General features: G+C 39.3%; 1 long non-coding RNA gene across 2 annotated transcripts in view; it reads right to left on the reverse strand.

The window, feature by feature from the left end:
- LOC137767736 (uncharacterized) overlaps positions 1-17,201 on the reverse strand; it is a 125,146-nt gene extending 107,945 nt beyond the window's left edge. For both annotated transcript variants that reach the window (XR_011074562.1, XR_011074563.1), the window contains exon 1: positions 17,121-17,201. This is a non-coding gene — a long non-coding RNA (uncharacterized lncRNA). The remainder of the gene's footprint in view (positions 1-17,120) is intronic.
- Between the last annotated feature and the right edge of the window lie 302 nt (positions 17,202-17,503).

The following is a 17,503-nucleotide window of genomic DNA, read 5'->3' on the forward strand; positions in this document are numbered from 1 at the left end:
TGAAATCCGACCCTTCCCAGCTAGATAATGACAGAATACTCAAGCCAATCCTGTGCTTTTAGCCGTTGAGTCAATAGATATTTATTGATCATCAACTATGTAATAGGCTAAGAACAGGATAAAAATAAATAAGACAAGCCCCTTGAGGTACTCAATGGGGAAGTCAAGTTAAGCAAAGCAAGGGAAGCCAGGCACAGTGATGAGGGCTGTAGTGAGATATGGGCGGTGCTGCAGGACGACAGCCCATGTGGGCGCCATGCACAACTCACCCTGGGAAGTCAGCATCACCAAAGGGGACTTCTGCCCGGTGTCTTGAAAGAAGAATTGGAGTTTCAGGGAGGAAACATGCAGAGTGAAAATGCGTCAAGTCTTGGAGGCACGAATGAGCACTGTATGTTTTGTAAGTAAGAAGACATTCTATGTGGCTTTGTCAGAGTACTTAGAGTGGGTGCTCAATGAGGCTGGGGCAGACTGGGAGGGGCCTTGGGTGCCGCCATGGAACCCATGGGACTGAGGAAGAGCAGAGATTTTTTATTAGGGAAGTGACAAGGTCAGTCGTGTGGAAAGTTATGTCTGGCAGCACTATGGAGAATAGCTCAGTGGTGGGAAAGAGAGTAGTCAGGGATACGGCTTAGGAGCTTAACAGAATCGCTCATTTAAGACCAAACTGGAGTGAAGCACTCACAGGCAAAGTATGTGGATAGGTGCTATGAAGACAGAATTCTCAAGGATGAAGCAAAATCGACCACATTGCTAACTTCCAGGGGGACTGCAAATAAGCATGATCTTCCAGGACGGCAGCTGCAATATGTACATATAACTTTAGAAATGTTTGTACCTTTTGATCCCATAATTCCTTTTCTAGGGATCTACCTTAGGAAAATAATCAGGACTACAAAAAAGATTTGTGTTCAAGGATGCTCACTACAGTGTTTTCTAAAATTCATAAACATATTAAATGTGCAGTAATGGAGAAACTGTTTAAAAAATTTATAGCACATTTACGCAATACACTACTATTTAATCATTAAAAATTTTGTTTTTAAAGACTATGTGATAGAGTGGGAGACGCTCACGATAAACTAAGTTAAAATATTAACTTTTATATTAAGTATAAAATAATATACAGTTTGAAACCAATTTTCTAAATAAACATGTATGAATTTGAATATTAGATTAAAATTCACCTCACCTCACAGTGGTAAGACAATAGATAATTTTTATTTTCTTCTCTCTACCTTTCCATATTTTCCAAATTATATTCAGTGAACATATATTGATTATATAACCAGTTATTTAAAAAAATAAGTGAATAATGTAAAGCAAATTCACAAGTATAAGAAGTTTGAGCTAGGACTTCCCTGGTGGCGCAGTGGTTAAGAATCCACCTGCCAATGCAGGGGACACAGGTTTGATCCCTGCTCCAGGAAGATCCCACATGCCACAGAGCAACTAAGCCCATGCACCACAACTACTGAGCCTGCGCTCTAGAGCCTGCGAGCCACAACTACCGAGCCCACGTGCCACAACTACTGAAGCCTGCAGGCCTAGAGCCCGTGCTCCGCAACAAGAGGAGCCACTGCAATGAGAAGCCCACGCGCCGCAATGAAGAGTAGCCGCTGCTCGCCGCAACTGGAGAAAAAGCCCGCGTGCGGCAACAAGGACCCAATGCAGCCAAAATGAATAAATAAATAAATAAATAAAATAAAAACCGTTATTGTGTTAAAAAAAAAAAAAGTTTGAACTACTAGAAAACACAAGTAACCAAGAGAGAAATAAGTCTGTCTTGCAGCAATCAAAGATGGAGTGAGTCTGGATTATCACACGCTCACTGACATTGGCATTGCTATTGCCATTGCCAAAGATTCTGAATCTAATTAGGTTATCTTTGTCACTTCACTATCCAAGAAAAAGGCAATTGAGAGGAGTGAAAAAAAAAAATTCTGCAATGCTATCACAGGTACAATCAAGACAGAGATTTCTATGAGGATATTCTTATTTAGCGACATCGCTTTTCATTTTCATATCTTTTTAAAAACTCTTGATATAATGTATTCAGATTCCAAACTGCCAGAAAATTCAAATAACCAGATTTTTCCCTAGAATATACAGTAGTCATTACTTTTCATAACAATGACACTAAACTCCTGTGAGATATTTAGACACTTATTATTATTATTATTTTTTGGCCACTTTTTATTTTATTTATTTATTATTATTTTTAACATCTTTATTGGAGTATAATTGCTTTACAATGGTGTGTTAGTTTCTGCTTTATAACAAAGTGAATCAGTTATACATATACATATGTTCCCATATCTCTTCCCTCTTGCATCTCCCTCCCTCCCCCCCTCCCTATCCCACCCCTCTAGGTGATCACAAAACACCGAGCTAATCTCCCTGTTTAGACACTTATTATTATCCCAAAACCATTTGCAGAAATGTTACTCTTGATCAGAGTAACTGAATGGAGCTAGAAGAAACATCCATCCACGCTGACCAGTCTCCCTTTAATTTCATGACATCCACAACTATTAATTTCAAGTGTGCCCTTCATGCTGCCCAGCAATCATAGTGCATTTCCCTAGTCCTAATCCTAGGAAGATGATGCTATATTTTCTTCTCAAACTTCCAGCACCTCCTCTGCCATCTTCTTTCTCAGCCCTTGACCTTGATTGCTATTTCACTGAGAAAATAGAAACAATCAGAAGAGAACTTCCACAAGTTCCCACCCACACCTCCACCCACCCACCAGCATCTGGACCCTAAACGCTGCCTTCTCTCCTGTTACCAGGGATGAACTCTCCACGTTCCTATCTAAGGCTGAACTCTCCGCTTGTTCACTAGATCCTAAGCCTTTTAAATATCCAAGAACATTGCTCCAGAAGTCCCTCCTCTTTCCTTCTCCTGCATTATCTTTTTTCCCCTCTTGACTGGATCATTCCATCAGCATACAAACATGATGTTATTTCTCTCATCTATGTTGCCTTCCAGCTAGAAGCTCATATTTCCATTCTTCTTTACAGCAGTTCCTCTGAAGATTTATCTATACTCCTATCTCTAAACCCTATTCTACCATTCTCTCTAGAACCCACTTTAATCAAGCTTTTACCTCTTCTGAGCACCCAAACTGCTCTCCACCACTGGTGCCCACATTGTTAATCCAACAGGCAATTCCTTTATTTGACTCCTCAGTAATGTTTAACACCATTGTTCGCTCCCTCCTTCTGGAAATACTTTATTAACTTGTCTTCCAGGACATTACACTCTCTTGGTTTTCCTCCTACTTCCTGATCCTTGCTCATTTCTCCTTATTTCATCAACCTCTTAACATGGGGTACCCCAGGATTCAGCCCTTGGCCCTCTTCTCTCTTTCATGTGCATTCACTCCTTAGTGATTGCGTTTGTCGTCATGGCTTAAAATTCTACCTATATACTGACTACTCCTAAATTTATATCTCTAGTCCAGACCTCTCCCCTGCCTCCAGACCTGGATGCCCAACTGCCTACTCAACATCTCCACTTGGATGTCTACTGGGCATCTCTAACTTAATGCTTGATCTCCCCCATAGAAGACTTGCTCCTCATTTCAGTCCTCCTCTTTTTGTTTAGACCAAGGAGTCAACCTTGACTCTTCTTTTGTCTTACACCTTGATCCATCAGCAACATCTGTCATCTCAGTCTTCAAAATGTATCCAGAACCTAATGACTTCTCACCTTTTCTACCACTTCCTCCCTGACCCAAGGCATCATTATCTCTCTCCTGAATTATTTCAGAAACGCTTGCTCCCCTGTGGTCTATTCTCTTAGGAGCCAGAGAGACCCAAGTCTTTAAAATGGCCTACAAGGTCTTGCACAATCTACTTCACCCCAAACCTTCCCTCTCTGACATCATTTCCTATGATTTCCCTCCAGTCACACTGGTTTTCCTGTGGTTTGTCCAACATAGCAGGCACACTCCCTCCTAAAGACCTTTCACTATAATTCCCTCTGCTCTTCCCCAGCTATCTCCATGACTCACTCCCTTGCCTCCTTCAGATCTTTGCACAGATGTCACCTGTTCAGTGAGGCATTTCCTGACCGTCCTATTTAAAACTACAACCCGCCCTCTCCACCAACACACCCTATCCCTTTTACCTGCTTTATTTTTCTTCTCAGCACTTATCACCATCTGCCATGTTATCTGTTTTGTTTATCTGGCTAGGGGTTAGGCTGTGTCTATTGTTTGCTGTAGCTATGGGTGTCAGAGATTAAATATTCCTCTGGTGTTCTTATTTTTGTCTCCCTTGTCTTTGGGTTCCCCTAGAAGTGTCTTAACTGTCATCTGAGATGCACAGTTCTTTCAGTTGTTATTATAAAGGAGCCCTGTGGATGTGGTGGTCAGGTGTGGGGGGAGAGGAAGTGTTCTATAATCCTGTGATTAGGTCTCAGTCTTTCAGTGAGCTTGTGTCCCTGGTCTGTGACCTTCACAGGTGCTTCTGATTTTTTTCGCCCCTTAGGACAGACAGGAAGGCTAAAGGATGCTGAAGCTGAGTATTTCCCTTCCCTTAGGTCAGTTAGTAAAACCTGGCAGGTCAGGCTCTGGTAAAATAGTTTCTCTTAAGGGCAGGCCTTGTTAAAAAGAACAGAATGCCCTGGGCATATTTCACAATGGCTGCTTTCCCTTCCCCTGCCAGAAACACAAGGGGATTTTTCTCTGATCTTTACTGTGAGAACCTGATAGGGCTCCTGGAGGTGAAACTCACAAAAGTGTGGGATGCTTCCCTAAGACTGAGCCCCTCTGGAGTTGTTATCTCTCACACTTGTCCACACCGAACCTCCAGCAATTTGTCAACTAGGTTTTCCAACTCTGACACTGGTTCCCAAGGAGTTTTCTGCTCCTGGGCTTCTGAGTCTCTGTATCTACCTGTTTGTTACTCCAATTTTCACAGCAGTGGTTTGTCCTATGACCTCAGTTCTCTGACGGATCTAAGAAGAGTTGTTGGTTTTCAGTTTGTTTAGCTTTTTGTTGTTGCTTTTGTGTGGAGGAGAGAGACAACGTCCAAGCTCTTTACTTGCTGGACCAGAAACCGGAAGTCCACGTTACATATTTTATTCATTTATTTTTGTCTGTTGTCTTTCTCACCCACTAGAATGCAAGCTCTGTAAGTGCAGGGATGTCTGTCTGATATGTTCACCACAGTATCCTCAGTGCTTACAACAGTGCCTGATGCACAGTAGGCACTTGGATATTTCCTTGAAGAAATTGAATAAATGAAAAAACGTATCCCGGTAGTTTCTAGCACAGAAACTTCTTAGTGGACCACTGCACAAGGGCCTTCACCTATACTGTCCCTCTGCCTGGAAAGCTCTTTTTCATCCTCCACTTTACTCTTTACCTGGTTAACTCCTAACTCCTAAGCATTCACTGAGCTTAAATGTCAGTTCCTCAGGGAAAACTTTCCTCACCTTCAGGTTGAGGATCATAAGCCCTCATAACCCTGCTATTTCCTCTCACACTTATTGTAGTTAAATAATTATATAATCATTTATTTGATATTTATATGTATCACAAGTTTATACATTCTTTAAAGGGAGGAATTATGTCTCTTCAATTCACTTTAGTATCCCTGGCACCTAACAGACTGCTTGACAAATATTAGATGCTCAGTAAATATTTGTCATATGAATAAAGACAACAGTTATCTTGTTTTGGTAAGATAAAGGTATTATTGCTACTTAACAAATTGCCCCAAAACTTAGTGCCTTAAAAATAACAATAATCATGTATTATATCTCACATCTTCATAGACCTTCTATGGGTCAGGAGTTTGAGAGTGGCTTAGCTGAGTGGTCTGGCTGGAGGTCTCTCATGAGGTTACTGTCAATAGATCAGCCAGAGCTGCGACTATGTGAAGTCTTGTCTGGGGCTGAAGGATGGACTTCCATGGTGGATCTTTCAGGAGGCTGGCAAGTTTGCAGTGGCCATTGGCAGGAGGTCTCTGTTCCTTCTCATGGCGGCCTCTTTCAAGGCTATGTGGATACTCTTACAATATGTCAATTAGCCTCCCCCAGAGTGGGCAATCTAAGAGGGATCCAACGGAAATGTAAAAAATTTTTTATGATATAGCCTCAGAAGTCACAAGTCATGACTTCTGTCACATTCTGTTTGTGAAATGGAAGTTCCTACATCTGGCCCCATTTAAAGGGAGAGTTTAGACTCCCCACATTTGCAAGAAATTGTGTCAAAGAATTTGTGGACATAAATTAACAAATTAATGGATAAAAGAATGTAGTGACTCAAAATCAGTTTTCCTAATTTTGGAAGAGAGAAGGAAAAATAACTCTGCAGTCGTTTAAGAGCAACAAAATAAAGAATCAAACAGTAGATTAATATCTGGAGAGATTACTTTTTTAATATCAACATGGTTGCAGAGGTATAATGTTCATAAATGCTTTTCTACATTAGAATATCTTAGGGGAAAGAAATAACAAATGCTAGAAGGTCAAAGACCAACAGCCAACACAGCTATGCAAAAAAAAAAAAATATATATATATATATATATATCATCAGTGTATAAGGTAATGAATGGTAGTTGCAAAATAATTGCTCTTTCCATCCTTGCAGGGGTTATAATACCCCTATAAATATCTGAAAAAGAAAATCTTCTTCAGTCTCTCCACGCATTTTTGGGATTGTGGGTGGAGGACAAGGAGTACATAGAATTACTTTTTCTTTTTTTTTTTTTCATCTTTATTGGAGTATAATTGCTTTACAATGTTGTGTTAGTTTCTGCTGTACAACAAAGTGAATCAGCTATATGCATACATATATCCCCATATCCCCTCCCTCTTGCGTCTCCCTCCCACCCTCCTTATCCCACCCCTCTAGGTGGTCGTAAAGCACTGAGCTGATCTCCCTGTGCTATGCAGCTGCTTCCTACTAGCTATCTATTTTACATTTGGTAGTATATATATGTCAATGTTACTCTCTCACTTCGTCCCAGCTTACCCTTCCTCCTCCCCCTGTCCTCAAGTCCATTCTCTATGTCTGTGTCTTTATTCCTGCCCTGCCACTAGGTTCATCAGTACCGTTTTTTTTAAATGAATTTATTTATTTATTTATTTTTGGCTGTGTTGGGCTTTCTCTAGTTGCAGCGAGTGGGAGCTACTCTTTGTTGTGGTGCATGGGCTTCTCATTGTGATGGCTTCTCTTGTTGCAGAGTACAGGCTCTAGGCACGCAGGCTTCAGTAGTTGTGGCACGTGGGCTCAGTAGTTGTGGCTCATGGGCTGTAGAGTGCAGGCTCAGTAATTGTGGCGCACGGGCTTAGTTGCTCCACGGCCTGTGGGATCTTTCCAGACCAGGACTCAAGCCTGTGTCCCCTGCATTGGCAGACAGATTCTTAACCACTGAGCCACCAGGGAAGTCCCAGTACCATTTTTTTAGATTCATATATATGCGTTAGGATACGGTATTTGTTTTTCTCTTTCTGACTTACTTCACTCTGTATGACAGACTCTAGGTCCATCCACCTCATTACAAATAACTCAATTTTGTTCCTTTTTATGGCTGAGTAATATCCATTGTATATATGTGCCACATCTAGAATTACTTTTTCTACTGATTCCTATCAGCCAAATATCCGATCCTAGGATTAGAGAATTAAGCAGATAAAGTACAAGGTTAGAATTTGAAAAGGCATAAATTATATAATCTATTGTAATAGTACCACCATATATATTGCCAAGCAGGACTTTAGCACAAGCCAAGATCCTTAAACCACTTTTCGTGGAGGAGAAGTTAGCCTCAGTGTCTTAGGTCTCCAGTTTGGGTGTATACTATCTGTCTGATAAAAAGCCTTCTCTAGTTTTAATCGACCACTGCCATCTCTTTTCCTTCCTTTCCTGGGCCATTCTGAGCATGGAAGAATGGCTTGTAAATTACTTAATAATAAATAGCCCACACCACATAAGAAATATGTGAATAAAAGAAATGGTGGTAATTCCTAGGGGATGAAAAGTCCAGTTTAAAAAAATACATGTGTGTGTATGTGCATCTCTCTGTGTATATTCCTTTTTCATCTGACTTCCTACTAAATGAAGATTTCACATAAGTGACTTTTTCATATAACAAAAACTTACTCCTTCAGGTACTCAAACATTGTTATTTTAATGTAATCACCATTAACAAACTATAGTAAAATACTATAGTCTCTTTAGTAAAATAAATGTAGTAAAATACTATAGATTTTTCTATATTTTTAAACAAAGTATGCTAAACTTTACCATTTGCTTGATGATTCCAGATTATGATTATTAAGGATTGTTCTATATTTTTACAAGGCAACCTAGTGCAACAGAAAGATTATTAGATTAAGAATCACAATGACTTCATCAAGTTCTTCAACCTCTCTGACACACATTCCTCACCTGTAAAATGGGAACAATATCTTCCCTGGATTTCTCAATGTTTATGATAAATGTTAAATTATATAACATATGTAAATGTTATCAATCAACTATTGAACAGAAGAATATAGATATTAAAATAAAGGACTTTTTAGACCAAGAAGTATTATGCAACTCTGATTTTGATGTTTTTGTGTTTATTGTATATAAATCATGATTCCCCAAAACAGTTAGATTATGTTTAAAGTTACAGTAAATAGATTCTGAGTAAATGGACTCTCCTATGGAAAAAAATATTTACTTTTGATCAATGGTTTTTATAATACCCGTATTTAGTATATGGAGTTCTCTTTTTGCTTATTTTTTCCTACTTTGCTCTATCTCTCTGGTTAGTTGAGTTTGCTAGATGAGGGAACTCTGAATAACTGAAGTTTTATATTCTGTATATCTTTTCTTAGCACGAAAGCAAATGTCATGAATGCTTTACTTAGTACAATATTCCCATGTTGATTGTCTCTGAAAATATCAATAGCTGTAAAAATATGGCCAATACTGAGCGACACAGAGTGGTCAGCATGGGCACTGATCATAGCCATCATCGTTAAGTTTCCCAAGTATTTGGGAAAAGTACTACATCAATACATTTCTAATATTATCATCAGGCTTTACTACACTGATTTCTAAGAAAACATAGTTCAACCAGCCACATTACTAAACAGGGTGGATAGTACTGGAGGCATTCTCTCTCCAGAGCTGTTGTGTAAAGCGGTGTGTCTCTCCTCCAGAGAAAACTTTCAACCTCACCTTCCCAATTCCATCACAGAACAAAAAGAACAACCGAGCTATGGAGGCTACAGGCTCCAAATTTGACAGAGATTTTTTTTTAAATAAAATTTATTTTTTAAAAACTTTAGATTTACAGAAAAAATGTGACGATGGTACAGAGAGTTCTCATATACCCACACCCAGTCTCCCCTGTTACAGACACTTTACATTACTATGGTATGTTTATTACAATTAGTGAATCAATATGGATATATTATTGTACGTTCATACCTGATTCCCATCTTTTCAGTTTTTACCCACTGTCCTTTTCCTGTTCCAGGATCCCATCCAGCTCTCCACACTACATTTTGGGGTCATGCCTCTTTGGTCTCTCGCGGCTGTGGCAGTTTGTCAGATGTTCCTTATATTTGATGACCTTGACAGTTTGCTGAGTACTGGTCAAATATTTTGTAGAGTGAGTCTGACAGAGATTTTGAAAGTCATTTCAGGGCAACACTTAAGGTAGTAGTTTCTAAACAGTGAACTGTGGCCCAGGGCATCAGAATCAGCTGGAAAACTTATTGCTCGTTCTGACCTCATACTATTGAAGATGAAGCGTAGGTATTTGTACTTTGAACAAAACATCCAAGTGGTTTTCCTGAGCAGGTCATTTTTGAGAATCACTGGTCAAAATTGGATGCCTGAGGGTGCCCACCACTCTGCATAATCTCACTGTTGATAGAATGTTCCACAGAGAGGCCCAGGATTCTGCCATTCTCCCACCCCAACCTAGAGGGGTGGGATAGGGAGGGTGAGAGGGAGACGCAAGAGGGAGGGGATATGAGGATATATGTATATGTATAGCTGATTCACTTTGTTATAAAGCAGAAATTAACACACCATTGTAAAGCAATTATACTCCAATAAAGATGTTAAAAAAAAAAAAAAGAACTAGTGCTCTGATTTTCATCCCTTCAGCAAGTATATACCAAGCTCCTACCACACGCAATGTGGTGGTGCCAGCTTTATAGCAGAATAAAGCAGATATGGCCTCTGCCATCACTAAGCTTAAAATCCTGTGGTAGGAGGAAGGGAGGCAGTATATGAAGCAAATAATCAGTCAGATCTCTATATATCATGGGTGTTATAAAGGAAAATAGGATGTTTGAGACAGTATAACTAGTGCTTCAATACTGATGAGTATGGGAGTGGTCAGAGGAGCCCTCTGTTGAGAAATGACATTCAATTTGAGATTTAAATAATGGGTACCAATCAGTGGTTTGGGCAATCCAAGAGCTATTAACACGAAACCTACAGGAGCAAGGAGTTTCACTTCTTGGACATGATTGTTCTCAAACTGTAGTTTCAGGTCCACTGAGCAGTGTGCCTTAAAGCAGCTTAGGAAAATAACAGTCAAAATCAGGAGGGAGTCCCCATGACTGGTGGGGGTCCATTAGGAAATCCTATTCCTGCTTGTTTGTTTATTTATTACCTGTTTTCAATCTGGGGTTCTAGTAATCAGCTTTTACATAGTTTGACCTAAAACAGTGGTTCTCAATCTTGGCGGTACATTGGATCCTCCTGGGGAGCTTAAAAAACAAACAAACAAAAAACCAATGGCTTGGCCTCACTCCTAGAAATTCTGATTTAATTGGTCTGGAGTATAGTCTGAACATGAGGATTTTCTAAAGCTCCCCAGATGATTCTAACATGTAAACAATTTTGAGAATCATTATTTCAAGAAGAAAAAAAGCTGAATTGATCTATGAGGAAAGTCAATGAAATAGTTAAAAATAATCTGTGTGTTTTGCATCTCTCTGTTGGAAAACAAAGAACAGCTGGTAAAATCGAACCATAGGTGACTAAGGTTAACGATAGCCTCACTGGCTCTCTACTTCACATATAGATGACCCTCTTTGGCACTCGATTTGTTTGTATGATGCAATTCTTTACGCCTAGGGCTTAGTGTGCTGGGCTGAGGAAAAAGATGTAAGTGCAGGCTAAGAATATCTTGTCCCTCAGAAAATTTGAAGTCCACTGGAAATATATAACTAATATCCACAAAATAATAAAATAGAGTGTAGGAATTAACTGAGACAACGGAAGTTCAAGAGGTGGAAACAAGCTACACTGAGGCTGGGCAGGTCGAAAGAGACAAGAGGATGTGGGTCTTAAGTGATCTTGGGAGCAGGAAAAGGAGTAAATCCAGGCAAGGAAGAAGGAATAACAATCATAGAAGAAAGAGAATAGGGAAGAGACCTGCCTTGTTGCCCCCAGGGCGGGAGTCGGGAGTAGGAAGAAATCAGCTCTCTCTCTAGTTGAAGTTGGCCAGTAACCAGTAGCCATTATTACATCTTGTTTTTCAGAGAACAATTATTCTTGGGCATCTCTCCTCATAGTGAAGAGGACTGATTCTGTTTTTTCCATTTTCCTCCATCAGAAAAGGGACTAATCTATGATTTCTGAATGCTTTGATGTGAACTGACAGATTTCACAAATTTTAGTTCCTCCCAGGTCCTCCAGTCCTCCTGTCATAGGTAGATAAAATAGCGTTTCATATTTTTTTTAAACATCTTTATTGAAGTATAATTGCCTTACAATGGTGTGTTAGCTTCTGCTTTATAACAAAGTGAATCAGTTATACATATACAATATGTTCCCATTTCTCTTCCCTCTTGCATCTCCCTCCCTCCCACCCTCCCCATCCCACCCCTCTAGGTGGTCACAAAGCACCGAGCTGATCTTCCTGTGCTATGCGGCTGTCATATTTTAATGGTATATTTTTATCACTCAGGTACAAGTGTATCTAAAGAGAAATCAAATCACATCTATATCGTATTATGTCTTTACTAAGTGCCAGGCATGGTGAGAAGCACTGCACATACAGTATTTTATTTAATTTTCACAACATTTCATTAGGAAACTATTATCCCCCTTTTTTCAGATGAAAATCATAAAGTTCAGAGAAGGTAAGTAATTTGCCCAAGTTCACACAGTAAGTGGTAGAGTCTAGACTTGTGCCATGTCTACCTTATTCTAAAGTTTAACTTGTAGGTACTGCCTTTTACAAAGTTTATAACAGACAGGAAATTAAGATTCTTGGTATTACTTTACTGCACTTAAGACCTCATGATTACTGTGCAGCAGAACCACCTGTGATACATATTTAAACTGTAGAGCTTGGATCCCACCTTGCAACTACTGAATGAGAATATCCAGGGCAGAGCCTGGAAATCTGTAATAGTCTCTAAGCCCCACAGGTGTTTATGATGTGCAGCCTGGATGGAGAACAATGATCCTATTTAGTGGCAAGAGCTGGGAAACGTGTGTGGCCTAGATGCTACTTCCTTTGCTTATATGCAGGTCTGCATAAGGCTCCTCACCTAGAAATAAGTGTAGCATCTTTCTATTCAAACCACTAGAAACAACCATAATAAGGAAAACAGTGATGATGATAATTAATAGAAGCAAGTTTGAGAAGACACTGTAACTTGGAGGAGCTCAACCAATCCCAAATTCAGGGAAATTATGAAATGTCACTATTTCTAGTCAGCAATGGGATTGTTGCATTCTTCCAAAAAATATATTAAAACATACTGTACTAGCACTGTTGTTTATGGTTTGCAGATGTGCTTCTGGAGCTGAAGGCTGTTTAAGATGAATCCAGTTGCTGGCTTTGGTCATTTCAGCATATATTTTTGGCATCCTTAGAAATTATTTTATTTAAGTACTAAGAAAGGTCAGATTTGAGCATCATCAAATAATGGCAGTCTTGTTCATCGTGATCTCAGTGGCTTTAGTTGTTTTTACAACCAGCATGTGGTTACTTTAGGCAAAGGGGTTTGGGATAACCACAGCAGGCTACAAGAACCAAAGTGGAGAGTATTTGGAAGTAAAGTGGGATACATAAGTTTGGGTCAATCCTTCATCCTTTCGGAGAGCAGCAACAATTAATATCCATGTTATTCAGAGAACCATTCTGAAATAATTATACTTAAAACTAAATTTTCTTTCTTTGGGGGCAAAAGACTATCACTCAAGTGCTGTCTATGTGAAATGAGACCCGTAAAGGAAACTCAGCATTCTTTCATCACCCTTAAGAACTGAGGCACAAAGTAGAAGGCAAAGATGAAACTAAGCTTCATAAGATTTATAAAGCATCTATCAATCATTTGCTTGATTGTGGCATATTTGAAGCTCTGTACTAATACGTTGTTTCATAAGCAATTGAAAACTACCAAGAAATGTTTTTGTGTTGAGTTGTTTGACATTCCCTAGGTCTAAATGCAAGAGAATATAAGTGATAAGTCAACTTCTGGAGGTAGGAGGTTTACCTATCATTAGATCTTATGTAACAACTTATAACTGCCTAGGCTTTCAAAAATAGGCAAGGACATAGCAATTAAAGAGCAGTTTTGGAATGCATAAACTCACTCCAAGCAATAGAATTAAGGCCATAAATTTATTTGCCTACCAGCTCCTGAATATCCATTTGTTGTTACAAATGGTTTAATATAAACAGGGAGGACAAACTACCTAACATCCCCACATTCTGTGATTCCCTAGGAAGTGGCAATTATCAGTGGAAATTAACAGATAGAGAAAGTGGAAGAGAGCAATTAACATCATAATTTCTCTTGCTTTATCAAATCCGAATTGCAACAGATTTTTTTAGTGGCTAGTTTTATACAGTTAGAACCCTCTGCAGTTTGATGAGAACACATTGTTGGAACTTATTCTTAGAGCAGTCTCACCTAGCAGAAACATCTCCAAAGCATCAACTGAAAAATAGACATGTACTTAGCAGAGAAAAACCTAGAATAGCAAGGTATGTAGAACAGTTTTACATAAATACCTTTGAAATCATAGGTTTACAGTTATCTACCAAATACTGGTGGCAATTCTGAAAGCACCACTGCTGGATAGAGGATCCGCCGCTTCAAACATCATTACACCAAGACCCACTCTTCTCAGCAGTGATTCTTTGCTCTCAGTAAGTAGAACAGACTCACTTTGCAAAGGTGAAGAAAGGTAAAAGGCCAAGTGACATAACATTTTTTAAAGTGAATTCCCCATTTTACATCTTAGTTCTAGATTTATAGAATCATAAAACATTCCATCTGGAAAGAACCTTGAAGATCATCCAGCAACCCGTTCATTTTACAGGTGAGGAAACTCAGACCCAGAGGACTTAAGTGGCTAGTTCAAGGCCATATTCCTAGTTCACTGCTGAACCACTAGGTATATCATCAGTGCCCCAGCTTATTAGAGAGAAAGAGACAGATTTCCCTCTCACATTCTACCAACTAGAAATTCTTTGAGGTTAACAACTAGTTCTTTTTTTTTTTTTTTTTTGGAAGGCACTAAACCCATTGGTCATTCCCATATTAATGCCTTGAGTGCTTTAGACAGGCAACATCTAGATGTTTCTGTGAAAGTGTGAAAGGGAGGTTTGTTTGCAACTATGTGGAGGGGAGCAGAGAGACTCTATCCCACAGGAATGTAGGAGGTTTGCCGAACTTGCCATCACATTTTAAAATGTCTATCCCTAGGTCCTAACTTACAACTTGTATGACCTTAAGAAAGTTACTTGATGTCCCTATGCCTCAATTTTCTCATTTAACCAGGATAATAACAATTACTTCCAAGGTTGGTATAAAATTAGATTTCAGGTTGTTAATTATGAAAATACCAAGGAAAATGCCTGGCATTTAGTAGGTGCTCATTAAACATTAGTTCTCTTTATTTTTCTTTTCATTCACCATTACCCCTGCCAGAAAGGTCTAATAAAATCAAAGTGGTTTTTAGATCCCTGGGCTTAAATTTCCTTATCCATAAAATAGAGATCAGATAGCCTACTTCATGGGGTCCTTGTGAAGATAGAACATGATAATGTCTATGAACGTGCTTTGTAAAGTATACACTATTATACGCATAGGGGATTGAGGCTGTAATTGTTATGATCCACACCCCAGTACTCCAGACTCAATGCTATGTTTTCCAATCGGCTTCAAACACCTTCATCTATCCCCTCCAAGTACCTGACACTCTTCCTTCAATTCCTAACTTGCCTTCTTCTCTGGTCAAATGAACAGTTGCTCAGTCTTTGCTGTATGCTGGGATGCATAATAAAGCCCAGACTCTCTACTCTACCCAACTCCTTTTCAGTGTATGTGTATTATCTCATTGGGTGCTTACCACACATTGTTAGCCATTTTTTGCACTTATATATTTGGATTCCTCTACTAGGTTTCTGTGCTCTTCAAGGAAAAATAATACGTTTTTTTGTTTTTGTTTGGGTTTTTTTTTTTTTTGCAAACTCACAAGTCTAGCAGAGTACTTTGATCTGAGAAGGTTTCACAATACCTATCTGTTGAGTGATCAACAGATGACAGTATTGACTTTGGTCAATAACTGTGTTTTAGTTACTCTACTTATATTAAAAATTACCAGAGGAAATTCCCTGGTGGTCCAGTGGTTCGGACTCTGCACTCTCACTGCTGGGGCCCAGGTTTGATCCCTGGTGGGGGAACTAAGATCCCGCTAGCTACGTGGTACGGACAAAAATAAAAACAAAAATAGTTAAAAAAAAACAAAACAGAAAACTTAGTGGAGTAAAACAACCATTTATTATGCTTGTGGATTCTGTAGGTCAGGAATTTGGAGAGGGCACAGACGGAATGGTTCGTCTCTGTTCCTAGGTGGCTGACGCTAAAAGGCTTAAAGGCTGGAGGCTATAATCATCTGAAGATTATTTGCTCACAATTAATGGTAGCTGTCCCTGGGAACTTAATAGGAGCTATTGACTGGAACACATATACATGGTCTCTTCACATGACCTGGGCTTCTTCACAATATTGTGCCTGCAAAAAAGAGTCAGGCAGAAGCTGTGTCTTTCATACCACCCAGCTTCAGAAGTCACACAGCATCACTTCTGTCATATTCTACTGGTCAGAGAAGTCACCAGTGCACCTAGGTTCAAGAGGAGGGGAAGGTTCACCTCTAGTCTGGTTCTAAAGGAACATGTAAGTGTAGAAATGCCACTGTACCCATTTTTTGGGGAAATGTAATCTGACACAAACCTTTATTTTTCTAATGAACTAACACCAAGTTTTTCTGTGTTTTAAATTTAAGGGGCTGTCTTACTTAAGTCTCTAAATAGATGACTGGAAATCTAGAGGTCATTTGTTTTACAAATTGAGAAAGCAAGGCATGGAAAAGACGTGAGCATAGTGAGCATGGGTCCAAACAGCCCTCTCCATTGCTGATCAACTGGATATTCAGGGCAACAGAATCATTAGTTACTATTTAGGTAATACGTAAGTAGTCCCATATTTGGCATTGGGTTTGAGCTTCTTTTTCTCCCCCAAAAGATGCCTTATCCTTGTTGATACCACAAAGTTGGCTCCCTGATTGATTCCCCTGCCCTGAGAGCTGACTCCTTCCTTGGCTGAAATAACAATCTATTTCTGATGCTGTCATACTCAATAGCTTACCTGTGATTACATGGCTAAGGGAGAGTAGAAGACTGTTTTTCAAGTTTATATGTTCTTTACTTTTCTATAAGAGGTTCAGGGCTCCCTATTATCAACACTTATCCACCCCTAACCACCAAAAAACAAAGAAAAACAAACAAACATGGATAATGTGGCAAATAAAGGCATTACAGTCCACAGAGTATGCAAAACTAACCTGCAGACATCTATTATCATAACAGTGAAGCAGGCTTCTCTAAGAAAGGTGCACAATAGAAGTTCTCCATGATCAGTTTAGTACAGAAGACTTGTTCTCTTCCAAGACATGCAGCAGGCAAAACTATGAGACAGTAAAGTTTGTATTTTGCCCTTCCTCCCCATGCATTTACACGTGCACACACACACACACACACACACACACACCTCCTGTTAGTGCTCATTCCTGCTCTGTCCACACTTAACAGCACAGACTACCATGATAGCTACTCACCCTGTTCTTCTGGTCTGCTAAGAAGGTTTCTTTAATATTCTCCATATAAAAAACTACATGATCTTCTAGGTTGTTCACCCCCCTTCTCAGAGTCCTGAAGCCAATTTGTTCTACTGGTCATGATTAATTGGTTAATTAGTTATTCCTTCCAGTTAAACTATTTGTTATTAAGATCTTCTGGGGACATAGATCCTTGGACTGCAAAAAACAGTAACAAGAATCAGCACTACTTAGCAAAAGCCTTAAAAGAGTGAAAATCTTTTGACCTGCCAATTAGACTTCTGGGAATATATGCCAGGTAAATAACTGAACTCAAAGATGTGTGTAATGTAGATGTTTACCACCATGTTACTTATCATAATGAAAATTTAGAAATAATCTGA

Source organism: Eschrichtius robustus, chromosome 1, assembly GCF_028021215.1.
Source record: "Eschrichtius robustus isolate mEscRob2 chromosome 1, mEscRob2.pri, whole genome shotgun sequence".
In the NCBI taxonomy this organism is placed as follows: Eukaryota; Metazoa; Chordata; class Mammalia; order Artiodactyla; family Eschrichtiidae; genus Eschrichtius; species Eschrichtius robustus.